Below are 20,244 nucleotides of genomic sequence, written 5' to 3' on the forward strand. Positions count from 1 at the left end.
TTGGGACAAATTCTTAGCGGTAGGGTATCATTAAATCTGCCCAGCCCTTTGCAACATGTCTAGAGGATAGAAGATACTTATGAAGATATAGCATCAATATAAAATGTCCAACATATTTTAGTCCCCTTCCTATATTTGGGACATTCGGGTCACCACTACCTACCTCCTATCTTCCCTTCTTTAAGTCCCACTCATTCTTCAGAGATTAACTGTACAGCAATCATGTTCATGAAGCTGACAGGGAGCAGAATTTACCATCTCAAAATATGTCACTTTGGCATGAGGATTATTTTGAGCTAAAGGCAATCAAAACCCAGCAGATTCAGGAAAGCTTTTTACCTCCCCCTCAATTGCCTAAATTTACATTGGAAAGCGGGCCTGTCCTGGAAAGAGAGCTATTCCAGAGGTACCTTTTGCCCTAAGAAACTAATCTGCCTAGCAGGGTAAGCTTTCTTTTCCAAACATCTCCAGTGACTTCCAATGGATGGTCATCCTCCCTTTTGTATCCCCAAACCGCTACACATTGCCTTAGCTCAGGATGTTACATAAGCCAAAATTACCTGGCTCTTCTTTGAGTCTTCCTATCTTTATGGGGCTCTCTTATACATAACTTCGTTTGCTTTTCTCCTGTTAATCTGTTTTATATCAATTTAATTTAGACCAGCCAAAGAACATAGAAGGGAAAAAGGGAAACGTTTTCTACCTCTATAAAGCCTATCTGGAATCTCCTAGTCCAAATTTACTTCTCGCTTTTATACATCTGTTAGAACACCTAACAAATTCTGCCATATGCCACCCACATTGTAGATTTCAGTCATAAAAACTGTGCTACACATAAAAGACTAGTAAAATGTTTATAACTTGTTATATAATGAGCATTATATATGAAGAAATGAAAGGATCACTGAATATAAATCCAGAGGCTTTGGTCATAAATTTTTTAATTATAGTGGAGTTAACTTTAGTTACCAGAGTAATATCGTAAAGAATTTGCAGAAGAAAATATTCCATGAAACAAGATTATGTGGTCATGTCTAATAGCTAAATCGGCCACCAAATTGAAAACATGTTTAAATTGAACAACTCTGGGGATTCAGGGTGGCTCAGTCAGTTAAGTGTCCAACTCTTGGTCTCGGCTCAGGTCATAATCTCACAGTTAGTGGGTTCAAGCCCCATGTCAGGCTCTGCACTGACAGTGTGGAACCTGCTTGGGATTTCTTTCTCCCTCTCTCTTTTCCCCTTCCTGACTTGTTCTCTCTCTCTCTCTCAAAAAATAAAAATAAGCTTAAAACATTTTTTTTAATGAATCACTCTGGGGAAACCTGACTGGTTCCGTTGGAAAAGCATGCAACTCTTAATCTTGGGGTCATGAGTTTAAGCCCCATATTGGGTTGTAGGGATTACTTAAACAAACAATCATACTTTTAAAAATATAAAGAACATGAATACTCTGCTCTTCTGTTCCCCCACCAAAATAAAAAAAAATGAAGAGCTTCTAAATATTTATATTTTAAGAGATGCTACATAAAAGTGAGGCAACATCTGTTGTGTACTTCACAACTTTAAGATAAGCCTAGCGGTCTGGCTGCCTGTAAAACTACTACAACAGCCACATTACACATCTAAGAAAGGCTGTGCTGCCTGTATGTATGTTCAATTATAAGAGCTAATATTTAACTCTATAAAACATGTCTATTGGTGCTAGTTCTAGCTTATCTCTTTTTTGTATTCCCAGAGTCAGATTATTAGTTATTTCATACTATAGGCAAACTCTTTAAGAGCAAGAATTCTTCAAAAAAAAAAAGAGCAAAAATTCTTTTTCCTCTTTACATCTCCCCTCGTCTTGAGGCAGTATTTTGCATACTGTAAATTATGAATGTGGATTTAATTAAACAGAGATATTTTAATTTTAACCATCTGAAATATGTAAGGGGAAAACCTTTAAAAAAATCCATATAGGGTCACCTGAGTGGCTCAGTCAATTAAGTGTCCGGCCCTTGATTTGGCTCAGGTCATGATTGTACAATTCGTGAGTTTGAGCCCCACCTCGATCTCTGTACTGACAGCTTGGGCCTGCTTTGGATTCTCTTTCCCTCTCTCTCTGCTGCTTCCCCACACACATTTCTTCCTCTCTCTCTCTCTCCCTCTCTCTCTCTCACTCTTTCTCTCCTCAAAATAAATAAACTTTAAAGAAAAAATTGTATAGGAATGGGACTCCTAGCTGGCTCAGTTGGTAGAGCACGTGACTCTTGATCATGGGGTTGTGATTTTGAGCCCCCACATTGGGCAGAGAGATTACATTTAAATAGTTTTTTTAATGTTTACTTACTTTGGAGAAAGAGAGAGAGAGAGAGAGCAGAAATGGGGCAGAGAAAGAGGGAGACACCGAATCTGAAGCAGGCTTCAAGCTGTTAGTACAGAGCACACACCAGGCTTGAACTCACAAACCACGAGATCATGACCTGAGCCAAAGTCTGATGTTTAACTACTGAGCCACCCAGGCAGTTAGATTACTTAAAAAATAAAATAAGATAAAATACTGTTTGTTTAAAAAAAAATCCTTATAGGAGCAATGAAAGGGAATGTACCTTACCAAATGTTGAACCATTTCATAAAGCCATAAATTGTGAGGCTGACACAGGAATCAAAAGAGAAAAAGAGAGAAAGAGAGAGAGAGAGAACCAAATATACATGGGTAGTTAGTATGCATTAAGGTAATATTTTAAATCAGTGGGGAAAGCAGATAAATTTTCAAATAATACTGAGGTCACATTTTTTCATAGAATTTGATAAAGTGGGTTTAGCATCAGTATTGTTATTTAAGTGGGATTAACTAAAAGCTCACAAGTGTTGATTATTTCATCTTAATTCTATATACATCAGTGCAAAAACATCACCTTATAGGTAAAAACAAACAAACAAACAAATATTTAGCCCACCTAAATCCTGTTTTCTTCTTAAACCCATTTTTCCTGGGATTTAGATGATGGTTGGCATTCAATAGACAATAATTATTTATTGGATAATAAGATGGGTGATAGAATAAATATATTCTGCATTATAGTTTAAAACAATTTTCAAAAGATGTCTGAGACATTCACTTTTTAAATTTACTATTTATTTTAAGAGAGAGCATGCACATATACGCATTCGTGAATGCAGAGAGAGAGAGAGCAGAGAACCCCAGGCAGGCTTGGCACTGACTCTCAGCACTGTCAGTACCAAGCCTGATGTAGGTATAGGTCTCACAAACTATGAGATCATGATCTGAGCCAAAATCCAGAGTCAGACGCTTAACCAACTGAGCTACCCAGGCACCCCAAGACAATTTCTTTCAGACTTCTAAGGTACACTGAATTGAATAATCACTCTATATTGTTTTAGTACCATTCCAACTTTCCCAGATGAACCTAACTGCTTTAACACCAATTCCTAAATTAAACATTTAATATCTCAATTTTTTTCAGTTTATTTATTTATTTTTGAGAGAGACAGAGAGAGACAGGGAGACAGAAAAATCCCTCGCAGGCTCCAACACTGTCAGTGCAGAGCCCGATGCTGGGTTCGAACCCATGGACCATGAGATCTTGACCTGAGCTGAGATCAAGAATTGATGCTCAACTGACTGAGCCACCCAGGTGCCCCTAATATTTCAATTCTTATGCCAATTCCATACCCCATAAGGAGTGTTTGAAACAATATCTTGACAATGGTAGACAAGGATTTCAGAGCAACTGTGTGTGCATACAGACTACAAAAGACTAATACCTACTAGCTGTGTAACTACAACATAGGAAAAACACATCAAATAAGGACCACTTACTTAGCTTCATATTTTATTGTATCGTTCTTTTTTTTAATATTTATTTATTATTGAGACAGAGAGAAACAGAGCATGAGTGGGGGATAAACAGAGAGAGAGGGAGACAGAATCTGAAGCAGGCTCCAAGCACAGAGCCCAAAGTGGGGCTCAAACCCAAGACTGTGAAATCACAACCTGAGTCTAAGTTGGACGCTCAACCGACTGAGCCACTGAGGTGCCCCAATTTTATCTTGTTCTAAAGGGTGTAGTTTTGCTTTTTAGCTCTACAAGGCATATTACACAGAGATTAGTGAGGTAATAAAGGAGATTAAAAGGATTTGAGTTTAGCAGTTAGACATCCTGCTGTAGAGTTTGAGGAATTTACTTAATCTTTTTGAAACTCAGTTTCCTTGGGGCGCCTGGGTGACTCAGTTGGGTAAGCATCTGGCTTCGGCTCAGGTCATGATCTCACAGTTCATGGGTTCGAGCCCCGCGTCGTGCTCTGTGCTGACAGCCAGCTCAGAGCGTGGAGGCTGCTTCAGATTCTGTATCTCCCTCTCTCTCTGACCCTCCCCTGCTTGCACTCTCTCTCTGTCTCTCAGAAATAAATAAAAAACATAGAAAAAAATTCTGAAAAAAAAAGTTAAAAAAATTTTTTTTAAAACTCAGTTACGGGGTGCCTGGGTGGCTCAGTCGGTTAAGCCTCCGACTTCAGCTCAGGTCAGATCTCACATTCATGGGTTCGAGCCCCGCGTCGGGCTCTGTGCTGACAGCTAGCTCAGAGCCTGAAGCCTGCTTCTGGTTCTGTGTCTCCCTCTCTCTCTCTGACCCTCCCTCTCTCATGCTCTGTCTCTCTCTGTATCAAAAATAAATAAAACATTAAACAAACTTTAAAAATAAATAAAAATAAATAAATAAAATAAAAACTCAGTTACTCAGTTTCCTCATCTGTAAAACAGTGATAATAACAGTGATAATAATAGTGATGTCAAGATTATTTAAATAAGTGATTGTCAAATCTTCAATATAATGAGTGGCTTTTATGACTCAAACCTCAAATATGTTTTGAGTTATTATTAAATGTTTATCTTAAAAATATGAAATGGTACCTAATAAGTAGTTATTTTGGGGACTCCTGGGTGGCTCAGTTGGTTAAGCATCTGACTCTTGATTTGGGTTCAGTTCATGATCCCATGGTTTTGTGAGTTTGAGCCGCATATGGGCTCTGTGCTAACTATGCAGAGCCTGCTTAAGATTCTCCCTCGTTCTGTATCCCTCGCCTGATAATGCACTCTTTGTCTCTCTCAAAATAAATAAGTAAACTTAAATTTTTTTCAGTTATTATTAAATGAGATGGTGCTATTATTATTAGATGGTAGAAAATCAAAGACTTTCTTAACTTACTCCAGTGGAATTGTTCTAATGTTTTGACATTAATTCAGTAAGTGGATTTCAAAACCCCCAAACTGAGTTGTGGCTTCAAGGTCTGCCTATTCCAAGGATGTTTCTTTATTCTTTCCTTGGATAGATTTATCAAGACTTAAAGGAGAACATTCTCGGTAAGGAGAATATCAACGACCTACTTTCTGTGGTCCTTTGTAATCCACTAGGTCTGCTCATGTTACTCTCCTTTTCTTCCCATTGTATATTTTAAAGCTGCCCTGAGTAACATGACCCGGAAAGAGAGCACACTAGCAAGGAATGGGGAGTGGCATGGTGATAATGTCTCAAACCACTTAAACCCAGAGCAGATGCAGAAAGATTGGCCAATACTTTGGACGATTTGTGGAGATGAAAATTCTGAAGATCAATACTGAAGAATTAAATGAAATACCCAATGTTTTTGCTTTGTTTTGTTTTTTAAATGAAGATAGACAGAACAAGTCCTATTAATTGTCGACTGGCAAGACAAACCAGGATACCTAAGTAACCACTAGATAAGAGTTTATCAGGCAATCGAGTAATATAACAATCCAGAAGAGCTTAAAGTATAGCGAGGCTAAATCCTGATGGTTAAAAAGGACAAAGCCTACTGTACTAATTAATTAACTTTTATGATGGTGTCAGACCATTAGTGATGAGGAAATATTGGATTTCATGTATTTGGACTTTGGTAAAATGTGATTCTTTCTTCTTGTCAACATGTTAGGACCATATGGTCAAGAACCAAGTATAATACATTAGAGAGAAAATTGACTGAATATCTTACTCAAATGGTTTACAGTACCACCGCTGCTGAAATGTGCCAAATCAAGCTATTTAAGGATCCGTCCCCAAACATTTTTAATCTATGACACGTATGACATATTTTACAAAAACCAGTAGTAGTTTCCACCACCTCCTACAACTTTGAGTCATTGCTCAAAAATAGTAATAGCCAAAATCAAATTATACTTCTTTTTTTTCTTTTCTTTTTCAGTTTAGAGAGAGATCGGATAGAGAGCATGCAGGGAGGAGGGTAGAAGGAGAAAGAAAGAGAATCTTAAGCAGATTGCATGCTCAGCACAGAGCCCAACATGGCACTTGATCCCACAACCCTGGGATCATGACCTGAGCTGAAATCAAGAGGTGGATGCTTAACAGCCTGAACCACCTAGGCATCCTCCAAATTACACCTTCTAGACCCAAAGCCATAGGTCTGAAACAAATATATGAGAGGCGACCAATGCACCTACCTTCAGACAGAAAAAATTTTAAAGTTGGGGGGGGGGGGGAAGAGAAGAGACAAATGGTAAAAAAAAAAAATCTAATATAAAGTGTCCTAGTTATCCACAGAAGAAATATAAGACTTATGTATTATATAGATACAAACTGATTCTTTTAATGTTAATTGTGTTTTGTCTTGGTCATAAAATAATAAACAGTAAGACACGACACATGCCAAGTCATACAAAATCAAAATTATTAACCTGTGGTTGAAAAGAAGGGTCAAAAATTAGGAAACAAAGAAACATTCTTCTAAATAAAAACTGAGTCAAAAAGCAAATTTAAAGTACATGAACAATATTTGGGAAATAATTGACATGAAAACAATATACACAAGTGGACTGCTGCTAAATCAGACTTATACTTGTAGGTTAATTTGTAACAATTTTGTCATCAAAATAAGAAAAGAAACAATAAGCATTTTATCATTTTATAATTTTTTTTTAAAATTATTTATTTTGAGAGAGGGAACTGAGGGAGGGGCAGAGAGAGAGGAAGAAAGAAAATGCCAACCAGGCTCCAACTCAGTACAGAGCCCCAGTCAAGGCTCAGCTTCAGTCTCAAAACCATGAGATCACGACCTGAGCTGAAATCATGAGCTGGAAGCTTAACTTCCTGAGTCACCCAGGCGTCCCTCATTTTTAAAAACATCATACAGGGGCATCTGGGTGACTCAGTTGGTTGAGCGTCCAACTTCAGGTCCGGTCATGATCTTATAGTTCCGGGGTTCGAGTCTCATGTTGGGCTTTGTGCTGATAGCACAGAGCCTGCTTTGGATTCTCTGTCTCCCTCTCTCTTTGCCCCTTTACCACTTGTGTGCACACTCTCTTTCTCCCTCTCTCAGAAATAAACATTAAAAAACTAAGTAAATAAAAATATTAAATAAATAAATAATAAAAACACCCTAGGGAAGGGAAGGTTGGGGCACAACAAGACCCATAAAACCAATCTCTATTTGAGATCAGCCAAGGCTACCATAGTTATAATGAAACATAGAAATGTTGATGTGATTCTATACACCACCAATAATTAGTTTGGGGGAAAAAAAATCGTTTTTAGAGGTTATACAGGCAATTGCAGCAAAAAGAATAAATTACCCAGGAATAAAGATGTGCAAGAATTCTTTTTCCTATAGTATATACTAATTTTTTAAAACTAAAATATTAATATGTATAAAGAAAAATCCTCTGTTTTTTCCTACTCAGCAATGATTATCAATAACATTAGCTTCAGATGATTTGGTTTAAATAATCAAAATGGTGATCACTTTCTCAATATTGATTTATATTATTTTTATTTATTGTTTAAATCATAAGGATTTGGGAAGCTGTATGTTAGCCACAACAAAATCCAGTCTATTCTGAATGATAGTTGTGACTTAAAAATTTTTCAGATTATTGCACCAAAATGATTAAGGTTTGAGAAGCATTTAAATGGCTTTTTAAACTTAATGGCAAAAGATAAAACCTAAATGTGAATCAAAAGCTTTGTATTGGAGAGCTAGTTGAAATTTTGCAATGATTTTGAAATGTCTTTTAGAACCTCTGAAATGGAAACACAATTAAGAGAACTTTTGTGAAGCAGATAAAATGAAATTGGTCGTCAAATGATATCACTGAGTGTTAAATTCTGCCGTGTAACCGGTAAAGAGAATTTACATGAGAAATGTTCTTTTAAATCCCATTTGATTGTAAAAATGATTCTGACCATTATGGGTTAGATTATATAACTTGTTAATAACAGGCCCTTTACCAAAATTCTCAAATCTCATAAGCTTTAAAAACCAAAAATTCTTTTTGACGTTTGCCATAGACTAATTCAGTGACAGATTCAGAGCTGAAGTGAAGTCAAATTACTTATAGTCCTCATTCATTCCACTTTGTATGAATTCATAAGTTTAAATCAGGTATATTCATTTATTTGCCTATAGGGAAGTTCCCATTCTCTGCTGAAAATATTTTATAAAATTCGATATCTACTCTCATTTACCTTTCTAAAATCTGAAAAACTCTGAATTCCAAAACCCATCAAACCTCATGGATTTCTGATCAGGGGTATGGGGCTTGTATTATGTAAGGTTTTTTACCATGTACACTCTGTACCAGAGTACTCTCAGTGCTTTGTTTTAACTTAATTCATCTCACCGTACATATAAGAAATGTACAGTGGTTATTTCCATTTTATAGATGGGGAAACTGACACACAGAAAGATGAAACAACTTGCAAGGCTAGTAAGGGGTGAAGCCTAAATTTATAACATGGCTCCAGATGGACGGCGGGACTAGCTCAGCTAGCGTTTGAATCAGAGGTCAAGCTTAGCTGACAAGTAAAACAAAGCTAGTTTAATGACTATTCATACTCAGTTTTCTCGGTGTAAAATGAGAATATTACTATCTCATCAGATTATTACTTCAATTAAATGAAAAATGTAAATCACTTAAGATAATGGCACCTACTCAGTATGTTTACTTTCGTTAATAGGATCGGTCAGTTTAAGTCAACCTGAACTATCAATTACAATGGGGACCTCACTTAAAAACAACTTAGCTTTTGCATCAGTTAAACGAAAATATCTGCTTAGGGCCGGGCCCTAGGGTAGCTTAGTCAGTCAAACCTAGGACTCTTGATTTTCCTCAAGTCATGATCGCAAGGTTTGAGGGTGAGCCCCTCATCAAGCACTGACAGTGTAGAGCCTGCTTGAGATTCTCTCTTTGCCTCTCTCCCTCTGTGTGCACACGCGTGCTCTTTCTCTCAAAATAAATAAATAAACTTGAGAGAGAGAGAGAGAGAGAGAGAGAGAGAGAGAGAGGCACCTGGGTGGCGTTTGACTTCCTGTCAGATCTCATGGTTCATCAATTTGAGCCTATATCGGGCTCTCTGCTGTCAACGCAAAGCCCACTTCAGATTCTCTGCCCCCTTCTCTCTCTACCCCTCCCCTGCTAATGCTTTCTTTCTCAAAAATAAACAAACATTACAAAAAGTAAATATCTGCTTAGACTACCTAGGACCATGTGTATAAGGTAAAAAAATATATATATTCACATAAACCCATTTGTTTCTTCTGCTATGATTTATAAACACAGTGTCTGACACAGAGTAGATAATCAATAAATCTGCCTTGAATGAACAGTGCTATAACGTTATAAAGAGGAAATCACATGCTTCAAATTATGAAATTTTGATTCTGAGTCCATACAAGATATCACTGAAAGCCTTGGTTGATAATGGTAGATAATAAAATGTTAATGAGTTAATTGACTTCCTATAAACAAATAGTAAAGTCCACAGTATATATTTCATTAGAGTTGTGCTGAAGAACATCTTAGCATACTTAGCTGGCAAGATGTCCAGTAAAGAGAAAAAAAGCACAGAGCTTTCCTTCCCATTCTAAGTCTCTCAGGCCACAAACTGGCTCATATGGGGAGAGGAAAACATTAGGATGAGCCGAACCCAGACCTCGTGAATCAAAATAGGCTGAAATTTATTTTATTGTATTTTAATTTAATTTAATTTAATTTTATGTTTACTTATTTTTGAGAGAGTGAGAGTGTGAGTGGGGGAGGGGCAGAGAGAGCCAGAGACAGAATCCAAAGTAGGCTCTGTGCTATCAGTGCAAAATCCGAAGTGGGGCTCAAATCCATGACCTGGAGATTATGACCCAAGCCGAAGTCGGATGCTCAACCGAGCCATCCAGCCACCCCTAGGCTGAATTTTAAATAACTAGATATGACTGGGAAGCCATATCTGCTCCTCCCTGTTTCTGTTCTATCTCTCTTTCAAAAATACATAAACATTTAAAAATTAAAAACTAAATAAAATAAAAATAAAAAGGCAACCAATGGAATAAGGAAAATATTTGCAAACGATATATCTGATAAATTAATATCCAGAGAGCAGATTGGTAATTGCTTGGGTAGTGGGGGCATGGGGGTCAGAATAAGTGAAGGTAGTCAAAGAGCACAAACTTCTAGTTATAAGATGAACAAGTTCTGGAAATCTAGCATATAGCGTGGTAACTACAGTTAACTATACTGTATCGTATACCTGAAAATTGCTAGGAGTAAATCTTAAAAGTTCCTATTACATACAAAAAATAACTATATACAATGATGCATGTGTTCATTACCTTATGTGTGTTAACTAACCTCATTTCACAATATATACATATATCAAATCATCATATTTTGCACCTTAAACTTACACAGTATTATATGTCAAGTGTATCTCAATAAAGCTAGGAAAAATAAAAGGAAATATTTGGAACTAGAGATAGTAATTGCATAGCATTGTGAATGTACTAAATGCCACCGAATTGTTCAGTTTTTTTAAATGTTTGTTTTATTTTTGAGAGAGAGAGAGAGGGACTGGGGGTGGGGGGTGGGGGCGCGGGCAGAGAGAAAGGGAGACACAGAATCTGAAGCAGGCTCCAAGCTTTGAGCTGTCAGGGCAGAGTCCCATGTGGGGCTCAAACCCACGACCTGTGAGATCATGACCTGAGCTGAAGTCAGATGCTTAACAGATTGAGCCACGCAGACGCCCCTGTTCAATTTTTTAAAAACGTTTACTTATTTATTCTGAGAGAGGGAGTGTGTGCACACACACTCGCGCACATACACACATACACATGGACACACACGAGCAGTGGAGGGCAGTGAAAAGGGAGAAAGAGAATTCCAAGCAGGATCCATGCTCAGGGAAGGGCCTGGTGCAAGGCTCTAATTCATGAACTGTGACATTATGACCTGAGCCAAATCAAGAGTCAGATGCTTAACTTACTGAGCTACCCAGGGACCCCTGAATTGTTCAGTTTTAAATGGTTAATTTTGCTATGTCAATTTAATTTTCATGAAAGCAAAAAGAAAGTAAAAGATCAGTACAAATGTTGCCTTTAATAAAGTTTCAGATAAAATACTTCCATATCATATTGAATTGTAATCATCTTTTTATGGTTCTTTCCCCTAATTAGGTGTATGCTCTCTAAAGATAGGAACTATATTTAAATGTTTTTGTATCCTCTATCCAGTACAATGCCTGCCACATAGTAATCACTTAGAAAATGATTGAATTAATTAATTAAAGAAGTTGCATGTATTTCTCATCATGAAGGTTGAAGTTCAGTATTGGATGACTAGCGCATTTTGAAAAAGCCATTGATGTTCCTGAGCATGAAGTGCTGAATGTGCCAGGTCATTTAGACCTTTTTCATAGGACTACAGGAGATTTGCCTAACAGAGCTGATAATTAATTTTATTTTTCACCAAATTGCTGACACAAATATACCTGTTAAAATTATGAAAAATATCTAAATTGTGTTGGCTTTCTAAGGATCCCTTTGTTTGCTTCAGGCTGTGACAAATGTATTACTGTGAAGTCAATGAAGAGTTCTAAGAGATCTTAGTTTCCCAGTAACGTAATAGTAAGCTAGATGGTGGAATATGACCTAAGACTTGCAATTCTACACGGTTGTTTAACTTCTGCCAGTAAGTCATTAACTATTTGTACTACAAATATAAAGTGCAAGACAATTTTGATATAACTGGACTAATAAATGTTTTTGGAAATAGGAAATTCTTAAAAGATGATTTAAGAATTAAAAGATAAAATCATAAAAGATGATTCTTTTATGCTTTACTGCTTGTGAATTGTCTTTCATTCACTGGGACATTACCTCAAAATTTTCATTTGTGTGTAACTATTCCCACCTTCAGTGTGCTGTGGCTAGGGTTGCAAAACCTTCATTTGAACTTTGTTTTGTTATTCATCTCTCCTAAGCGTGGGACTTTCAACTCGGCACATACTCAAATATGTGCTTGGAAATATTCTCCAAAGAAATAAACAGTGATGCAGTGAGGAATTAAAAAACATTCTTTTTAATAAAGCAAATTTAATATTGTTTACATTTTTAAAATTTTTTAAGCATTTATTCATTTTTCAGAGACAGATGGAGACCGATCATGAGTGGAGGAGGTGGGGAGAGAGGGAGACACAGAACCTGCAGCAGGCTCCAGGCTCTGAGCTGTCAACACAGAGCCCGACACAAGGCTTGAGCTCATGAACTGCAAGATCATGACCTGAACTGAAGTCGTATGTTAATAGACTGAGGCACCCAGACACTGCAATTTAAATTTTTTTAATGTTTATTTCTTTTTTTTTTTTTTGAGAGTGACAGAACATCATCAGGGGAGGGGCAGAGAGGGAGAGAGAGAATCCCAAGCAGGCTCCAAGCTGTCAGCTCAGAGTCCAACATAGTTTTCAATCTCACAAATTGTGAGATCATGACCTGAGCCAAAATCAAGAGAGGGATGCTTAGTTGACTGAGTCACCCAGGCGCCCTAGTTTAGATTTTCATATGTAATGGTATACCTTCAAGATTTTAAGTAAAATAACATTGGAATTGATATGGCTAGTTTCTCAGCCTTATGGGTCTGGCTACAGGTCTCCTATTTGTTAGTTTGGGTAAATTGTTTAATGTGAACATAAAATTTCCTCAAATACAGGTGAAGTATTTTCAGAAGTAATATTAAGCAAAAAGGAAGCTTAGCAACAATTTAGACATTTATGTCTATTTTGTTCATATTTTGTTTCCTGGGGAAAAAAAAGAACCTGAAATAATTATTTTCCAATTTAAGAGTATTTGGGCTGCTTGGCTGGTTCAGGCATGAGTGGGCAACTCTTAGTCTCGAGTTGTGAATTTGAGCCCTACATTGAGTGTAGAGATTACTTAAAAATAAAATGTTAGGGGTGCCTGGATGGCTCAGTTGATTAAGCATCCAGACTTCAGCTCAGGTCACGAACTCATAGTAAGCCTGGAACCTACTTCGGATTCTGTGTCTCCCTCTGTCTTTACCCCTCCCCTGCTTCTGTTCTCTCTCTTTCTGTCTCAAAAATAAATATCCAAAAAATTTTTAATGACTAAAATAAAATCTTAGAAAAAACAATTTAAGAATATTTGAACTGAACTGCAATTAAAGGATCCTCTTTGTTTTTGATACATAAACTATGTTCACCAAACATCGATGAGTATCTCAATGAAAGAAAGTAATATTTCCACCGAACTGAGTTCAAATCAGACCTTTATAGAATTATTATTAATTTTTAATGTCATAAAATAAAGACAAAAGAACAGTACTCTCTTAACGAGGGTGTGGATAAATATAACTAGAAAACCTTGGCTGTTTGTAAGTGTGCCTTTTGGGAACCTATACAACTAACATTTATTGAACATTTCTCTATGTCAGCCAGTGTTCTACACAGTGTACGAGGATCATTAATCTTCACAAACGCTCATTGAGAGAAAACCATGACCAGGCACATAGCTCTCTTGAAGGAGAGAAAAATTTTTAATTAAAACTTAAGGTAATTGAATCTATTAAAGGATATTTCCAATTATTTTCAGTTGTGGTTTTTGGAAAGGCTGTTTTAGTCAACAGTCTTGAATAATGGAAACTTGAGCCATGGCAACCACCCCACCAAAATGAATACAAAGAGCACACTAAGCAACCCACCTCAAAATAGCTATGGGCCCTAACTAACCTATAGGCTACTTACAGTCAGGCACAGTCACCAAAAAGGGAAAATTCCATATGAACATATTCTCTCATTCCACCGTATATAACTGTGGCCACCCAACAGCACCTCATAACAGATGGTCTCTCCTTTGTTGTCCTACCTGAAGCTCCCTTGTGTGTGTCCAGTAAACTATCTCCTTTGGTCTAACTTGGGTGAATCCTTTTACCACCAGTGCCTCAGGCCCCCATTCAATTAGAGCACCCCAGTGTTTTACAAATGATGTCGAACTTGGGTTCAATTGTAATGCCGCAGCTGATATTCTGCTGTCAGTTCTGGCAGAGAGTGGAGAGCATGTCAGAGGAGGGTGAAGGAGTTAGCGGAGTGTTTCCAAATGTGGTTGATTATGGGAAAGTGAATGTCACTGTGGCTCTTTAGTCTATGTAAAGACTTCAGTAGCTATCTTTAGACATTTGAAGGGCATTTTGTATCAAACAGATTTAGATCTTATTTTTGTGTTGCTTCAAGGCACAAACAAGATAAACAAAATAGGAAAGGGAAAGAGAGTGTGTGAGTAAATGAAGTCCCTCTGCATTGCTAAAAGCACTCAAGATGAACATTACTAGGATAGAGTTTGTTTTTGTTCTTTTAAAATATATTTCAGTGGCGCCCGGTGGCTCAGTTGGTTAAGCATTCGACTCCCGATTCCAGCTCAGGCCATGATCTTTGGTTCTCAGGTTCAAGCTCCATGTCAGGCTCCACATTAACAGCACAGAGTCTGTTTGGGGTTCTCTGTCTCCCTCTCTCTCTGTCCCTCCCCTGCTCTCTCTCACACCCTCTCTCTTTCAAATAAATAAACTTAAAAAACAAACATAAAAGATATTTTAAAATAAATATAAAACAGCTTTACCAAAAAATTAGAGGAAACTAAGGAAAGAAAGGTAAGAAAGGAATAAGGGAGGGAGGAGAACAGAAGGAAGGAAAGGAGAATAGAAAAAAATGTAAGGGATAATCTATCACAGATTACTTTAAAAGACAAATGCAAAGTAATTTAAGATGTAGCCAGGACACAAGGGGATCCAGCTGGATCCAGGAGTCCCAGACAGACCAGGTTGGGCCACTTACTGCCCACAAAACCCAAAGGTACAGAGACAACTGGTGGTGAAATAGGAAAGGAATTTATTTCAGTAAGGCCAACAAGATGGTGGACTATGTCTCAAAGACTGTCTTCAAAGTACTGAAATACTTCCAGGTTTATATTTTTAAAATTTGGGACACAGGTTGGTGGGTATATGTGCGTAGGCAGTAAAGTTCAGGTCATCCTTTTCATAGGTGGGGCATTGCTGGCCCAGGGCAGTCTTTAAGAGGATACTTGCCCACAGGGTCTTTTGCTTGAGTTAAGAGATAAGATGAGAAGAACTTAATCAGTTAAAAAGTTTGAGATCAGAATGGAAGGAGGTAGTCTTCTTTCAAAGAAGATAGTCATTTTTTTTTAATAGGCTCTGCATGGGACATGGGGCTAGAACTTATAACCCTGCTATGAAGATCTGAGCTGGGACCAAGAATCAGATGCTTCACCAACTGAGTCATCCTGGTGCCCTGAGAGTCATTATGTTCTGATGAGAATTGGAGAGTTTGTCGAATCTTATGATTTAGCAAGTATAATAAAAATCAATGAAACAATCATAAAAAAAGATATTAAGAAATGAAACACCTGGGGACTGCCATCTTCCAGCAATTCTCCAAAATGACCAACACAAAAGGAAAGAGGAGGAGCACCTGCTATGTTCTCTAGGCCTCTCAGAAAACATGAACTGGTTCCTTTGGCCACATATACAAGAATCTACAAGGAAGATGATATTGTGGACATCAAGGGAATGGGGGCTGTTCAAAAAGGAACGCCCCACAGACATTACCTTGGCAAAACGGGAAGATTCTACAGTGTTACTGTTACCCAGCATGCTGTTGGCACTGTTGTAAACATACAAGTTAAGGGCAAGATTCTTTCCAAGAGAATTAATGTATGTATTGAGCATATTAAGCACTCAAAGAGCAGAGAAAGCTTTCTGAAGTGTGTGAAGGAAAAGCCTCAGAAAAAGAAGGAAGATGGGAAGACACTTGGGTTCAACCGAAGCACCAGCCTGCTCTACCCAGAGAAACACACTTTGTGAGAGCCTATGGAAAGGAGTCTAAGCTTCCGGAACCCATTCCCTAGGAATTCATGGCTTAAGGTTAAAAAAAAATAAAAGACCTCAAGACTCTTAAAAAAAAAAAACCAGGAAGGATGAAAGGAAACACTCAGCATTGATGAAGGTATACATGATGACTCTTCTGATAAACATCTAGTGGGAGTGTGTATAAGTTGATACATTTAAACAAAACAAAACAAAACAAAGCAAAAACCAATTTCACAGTATAAAACATTTATAATTTTCATTCTGTAATTCTATTTCTGTGTATCTATCCTAGTGAAATATTTTTAACAGGAAAGAAGACATGAGTACAAATATATTCATCATAGTGGTTTTTAAGTAGTAGAAAAATGGAAATAATATGAACACAATTATAAAAGAATGGCATATTAACTAAAATATATGCACTTGGTAGAAATTTATGCTTTCATCAAAAAGGAATTTTCAAATAAGATGTACCAGTATAGAAACATATTTGTTGGTGAACAAAAACATTCTCAAAGAAGAATAGTTCAAATAGTCAAAATATGAAAAATAATTTCTGTTTAATGTTTATTTGTATCTGAGAGAGAGAGAGTGTGTGACCAGGGGAGGGGAAGAGAGAGATGGAGACAGAACCTGAAGCACAGAGCCTGACATAGGGCTTAAACCCATGAGCCACGAGATTATGACCTGAGCCGGAGTCAGATACCTTACTGACTGAACCACTCCGGTGCCCCAATAGTAAAAATATTTTTTGACTATTCTAGTAATTAACTTGGCTCTCCTCTATAATTGTTAATAAACTTCGATTCATCTACCAACATCCACATCTCTTTTCCTCTTCTTTCAATTTTCCCTTAAGCCCACATTATTCTGGAGCCCCTGACAAACCACAATTGATATTCTTTTCCCCTTTTCTCAACTGCTTTCCCTTTCTCCATCCCCAATTTGTCAACTATTTTTTAAATGACCCTAAAAATCAATTTGCTTTTTTTTCCCCACCCCTTTCCAATCTCAAATTCTGCATCTCACAAGTTCTTCAACCAGTATGGCAGAGTGATCTTTCTGGAGCAAAAGTGTGGGAAGTTGGAATGGAAAACAAAACAAAACAAAACAAAACAGAACAACAACAACAACAAACAGGGGTGCTTGAGTGGCTAAGTTGGTTGAGCATCTGACTCTTGATTTTGGCTCAGGTCGTGATCTCATGGTTCATGGGATCCTGCCCCACATCAGGCTCTGAGGTGACAACACGGAGCCTGCTTGGGCTTCTCTTTCTCTCGGTTTCTCTCTGCTCTTCCCTCCCACCCAAATAAATTAGCTTAAAGTATATTTTTAAAGCAGTCATCATTTGCATTCCAACTTTTGGCAGAAGGAAGGAAGGTCATTTCTATATTAAGAATTTTCACCTGTTCAATTATGAACAGGCTCACAGAATTTTAGATACCAAATATTGCAACTTGATATTCAAGTATTATTACCAGACTAGGTTTTTATTTCCATGTATCAATTTAACCACACTTTCACCAGAAATTCATCATCTATATCTTCATCAACATCATTGGGTATTTTATTTCTTCATATCTCTTTTCATGTGAAACTAAGAATAATTATTCTAAGATACTGATACAAACTTATAATAATAGTAACATAAATAGAAGTGTTAAAATGTAAAGGACTTCAAAGATGTTCCAGAAAGAAGGGCCAGGATTTTGCTGTAAAAATAAAAACTTCTATTTGAACAGTGTCCTAGGTCCTGTGAGTCACGTGATGGTTTACCTAAGTATGATTCACATACATCCTCATTATACTGAGAGGCCAGAGTGCAAAGTGGCCAGCTGTTAATAGGGAATAGGTCGAGGGGAAGGAAAACAGAAGTAGGGCTTAAAAGTACTTAAAATTGCTTCCTATTTTTACTTTTTAAAAATTTCCATTTCTAAGTATAATGATATTGCTAGAGCCCTGCTGCTTGCTTTGATTAAATGAGAAAAGATTAATTACTGCACTTTGTACCTCACTAGATACTTCCTGTAATATCCTGTTTTCTGTTAACTGCTTGATAATTCAATTAAAAATCAGAAGAATTATAAGTAGGTGAGATGAAGTCTCATGAGGTCTTGGATTTACATCAAAATACTTTAGCAACAAAAAGAAAAGGAGGGTAGATGAAACCAGTATGGCAAAATAATTATTTTAAAATCTGGGTGCCGCATGTATTAGTTGGGGTTCAGTGTACTACCAGTCTTCATTTTTATGAGTACTAGAAATTTTTCATAATAATATTAAAATCAATAGTTACATTGACGGCAATCAAGCTCTTAACTTTATTTTTTTTAATTTATTTGTTTATTCTGAGAGCAAGAGCAAGTGAGAGTGAGCGGGGTAGGCAGAGAGAGAATGAGAGAGAGAATCCCAACCAGGCTCCTTTTTATTAATGCAGGGCCCAACGTAGGGCTCAATTTCACAAACTGTAAGATCATGACCTAAACTGAAATCAAGAGTTGGACACTTAACCAACTGAACCACCCAGTGGTCCCAAGCTCTTAGCTGTAAGAATAAAGTTTCATATTCTACCAATGAAGAGGTGGGGTGTTTTTTGTTGTTGCATCTTGCTTTATCCAGAATAGTATTTAAAAATTCTGATACTTGAAAATTTTCTAATGAACCAAAGACAAAAAAAGAAAAACACACCCCATATGCAATGACAGTGATAAATATCAGATTCAAGACATAAGACATCTTGACATTCAATATACTTAACAGTAACACAATTTGTACTTGTCACAAGTAAAAAATCCAAATGCTCCTTGATACTCAGGTACTAGCTCTTTCCTGCCTCCCTCCCCACTCCTCTTCTTCCTCGTATTTACTTTAGTCTTAGATTCAGCCTTAAACACTGTTCCTTCATTGTATTGCTCTCATTGATTTACTTGGATGGAAAATAAGCTACATAAAATCCAAGAGAAAAAGACTCTTGGATCAAAAAATAATTTTAAAAGAACTAGGACAAAGAGTAAGAGGGATGGTAATAAGAGTGTAGACAGAGGAACTAACATGTTTTGAGTCCTCTGCTATGGACCAAGGAGACATTACGGATATTTTACATATAGCAGAGTAAGACACTTTTTGATAGTGTTCGCAAGAAGAGTCACTAGAATGACCTTATTCTTTTTTTTAAAAAGAAACATTTAGTTATTTTTGAGAGACAGAGCAAGACAGAGCACGACAGAGCATGGGTTGGGGAGAGGCAGAGAAGGGGAACACAGAATCCTAAGCAGGCTCCAGGCTCCAAGCTGTCAGTACAGAGCCAGATGCATGTCTCAAACCCACGAACTGTGAGATCATGATATGATCCAAAGTTATGCTTTAAGAACTGAGCCACCCCAATGCCCCTCTTTTTTGTTTTGTTTTTTTTTCAGTGTTTATTTATGTTTGAGAGACTGACAGTGAGTGAGTGGGGGAGGAGCATAGGGAGATGGAAGGAGACTCTGAAGCAGGTTTGTTTTGTCCAGTTTTTCAGGCCAAATATGGTATTTTTTGACACTGTCCTAACCTCCCTGCACCGAAGTTATCTTACAAAGTCATGTTGAGTTTTATTTTAAATTTATTTTTAATTTTTTTCTGTTTTTTTTTTTGAGAGACACAGAGAGACAGTTAGAGCAGGGGAGAGGCAGAAAGAGAGGAAGACACAGAATCCGAAGTAGGCTCCTGGTTCTGAGCTGTCAGTGCAGAACCTGACGCAGGGATTAAACCTACAAACTTCAAGATCATGACCTGACCCCAAGTTGGGCGAAGTTGGGTCCTTAACCACCTGAGCCACCCAGGAGCCCCATAGAATGGCCCTATTCTTTATACAAATGTCAGGCAGGCAGAGATCTTTAAAGAAATATTTAAAGAAGAGAGCAAATATCTTTCACTGCTCTATCAGGTCTGTCACTCACGGTGACTCCTAGAATGTAAAGCTGGTTATCCAGGGCAGAAGTAGATGAATTTGCATAAGGCGCTCAGGGACTTCCGTGAGAGAATATATACTAAATATCCTCTCTGAGGATATGC

General features: G+C 37.3%; 1 pseudogene; it reads left to right on the top strand.

The window, feature by feature from the left end:
- Nucleotides 1-15,761: 15,761 nt before the first annotated feature.
- Nucleotides 15,762-16,244, top strand: LOC115305641 (annotated as a pseudogene).
- The last annotated feature ends 4,000 nt before the right edge of the window (nt 16,245-20,244 follow it).

The sequence above is a fragment of the Suricata suricatta genome, chromosome 10 (assembly GCF_006229205.1).
Source record: "Suricata suricatta isolate VVHF042 chromosome 10, meerkat_22Aug2017_6uvM2_HiC, whole genome shotgun sequence".
Classification (NCBI taxonomy): Eukaryota; Metazoa; Chordata; class Mammalia; order Carnivora; family Herpestidae; genus Suricata; species Suricata suricatta.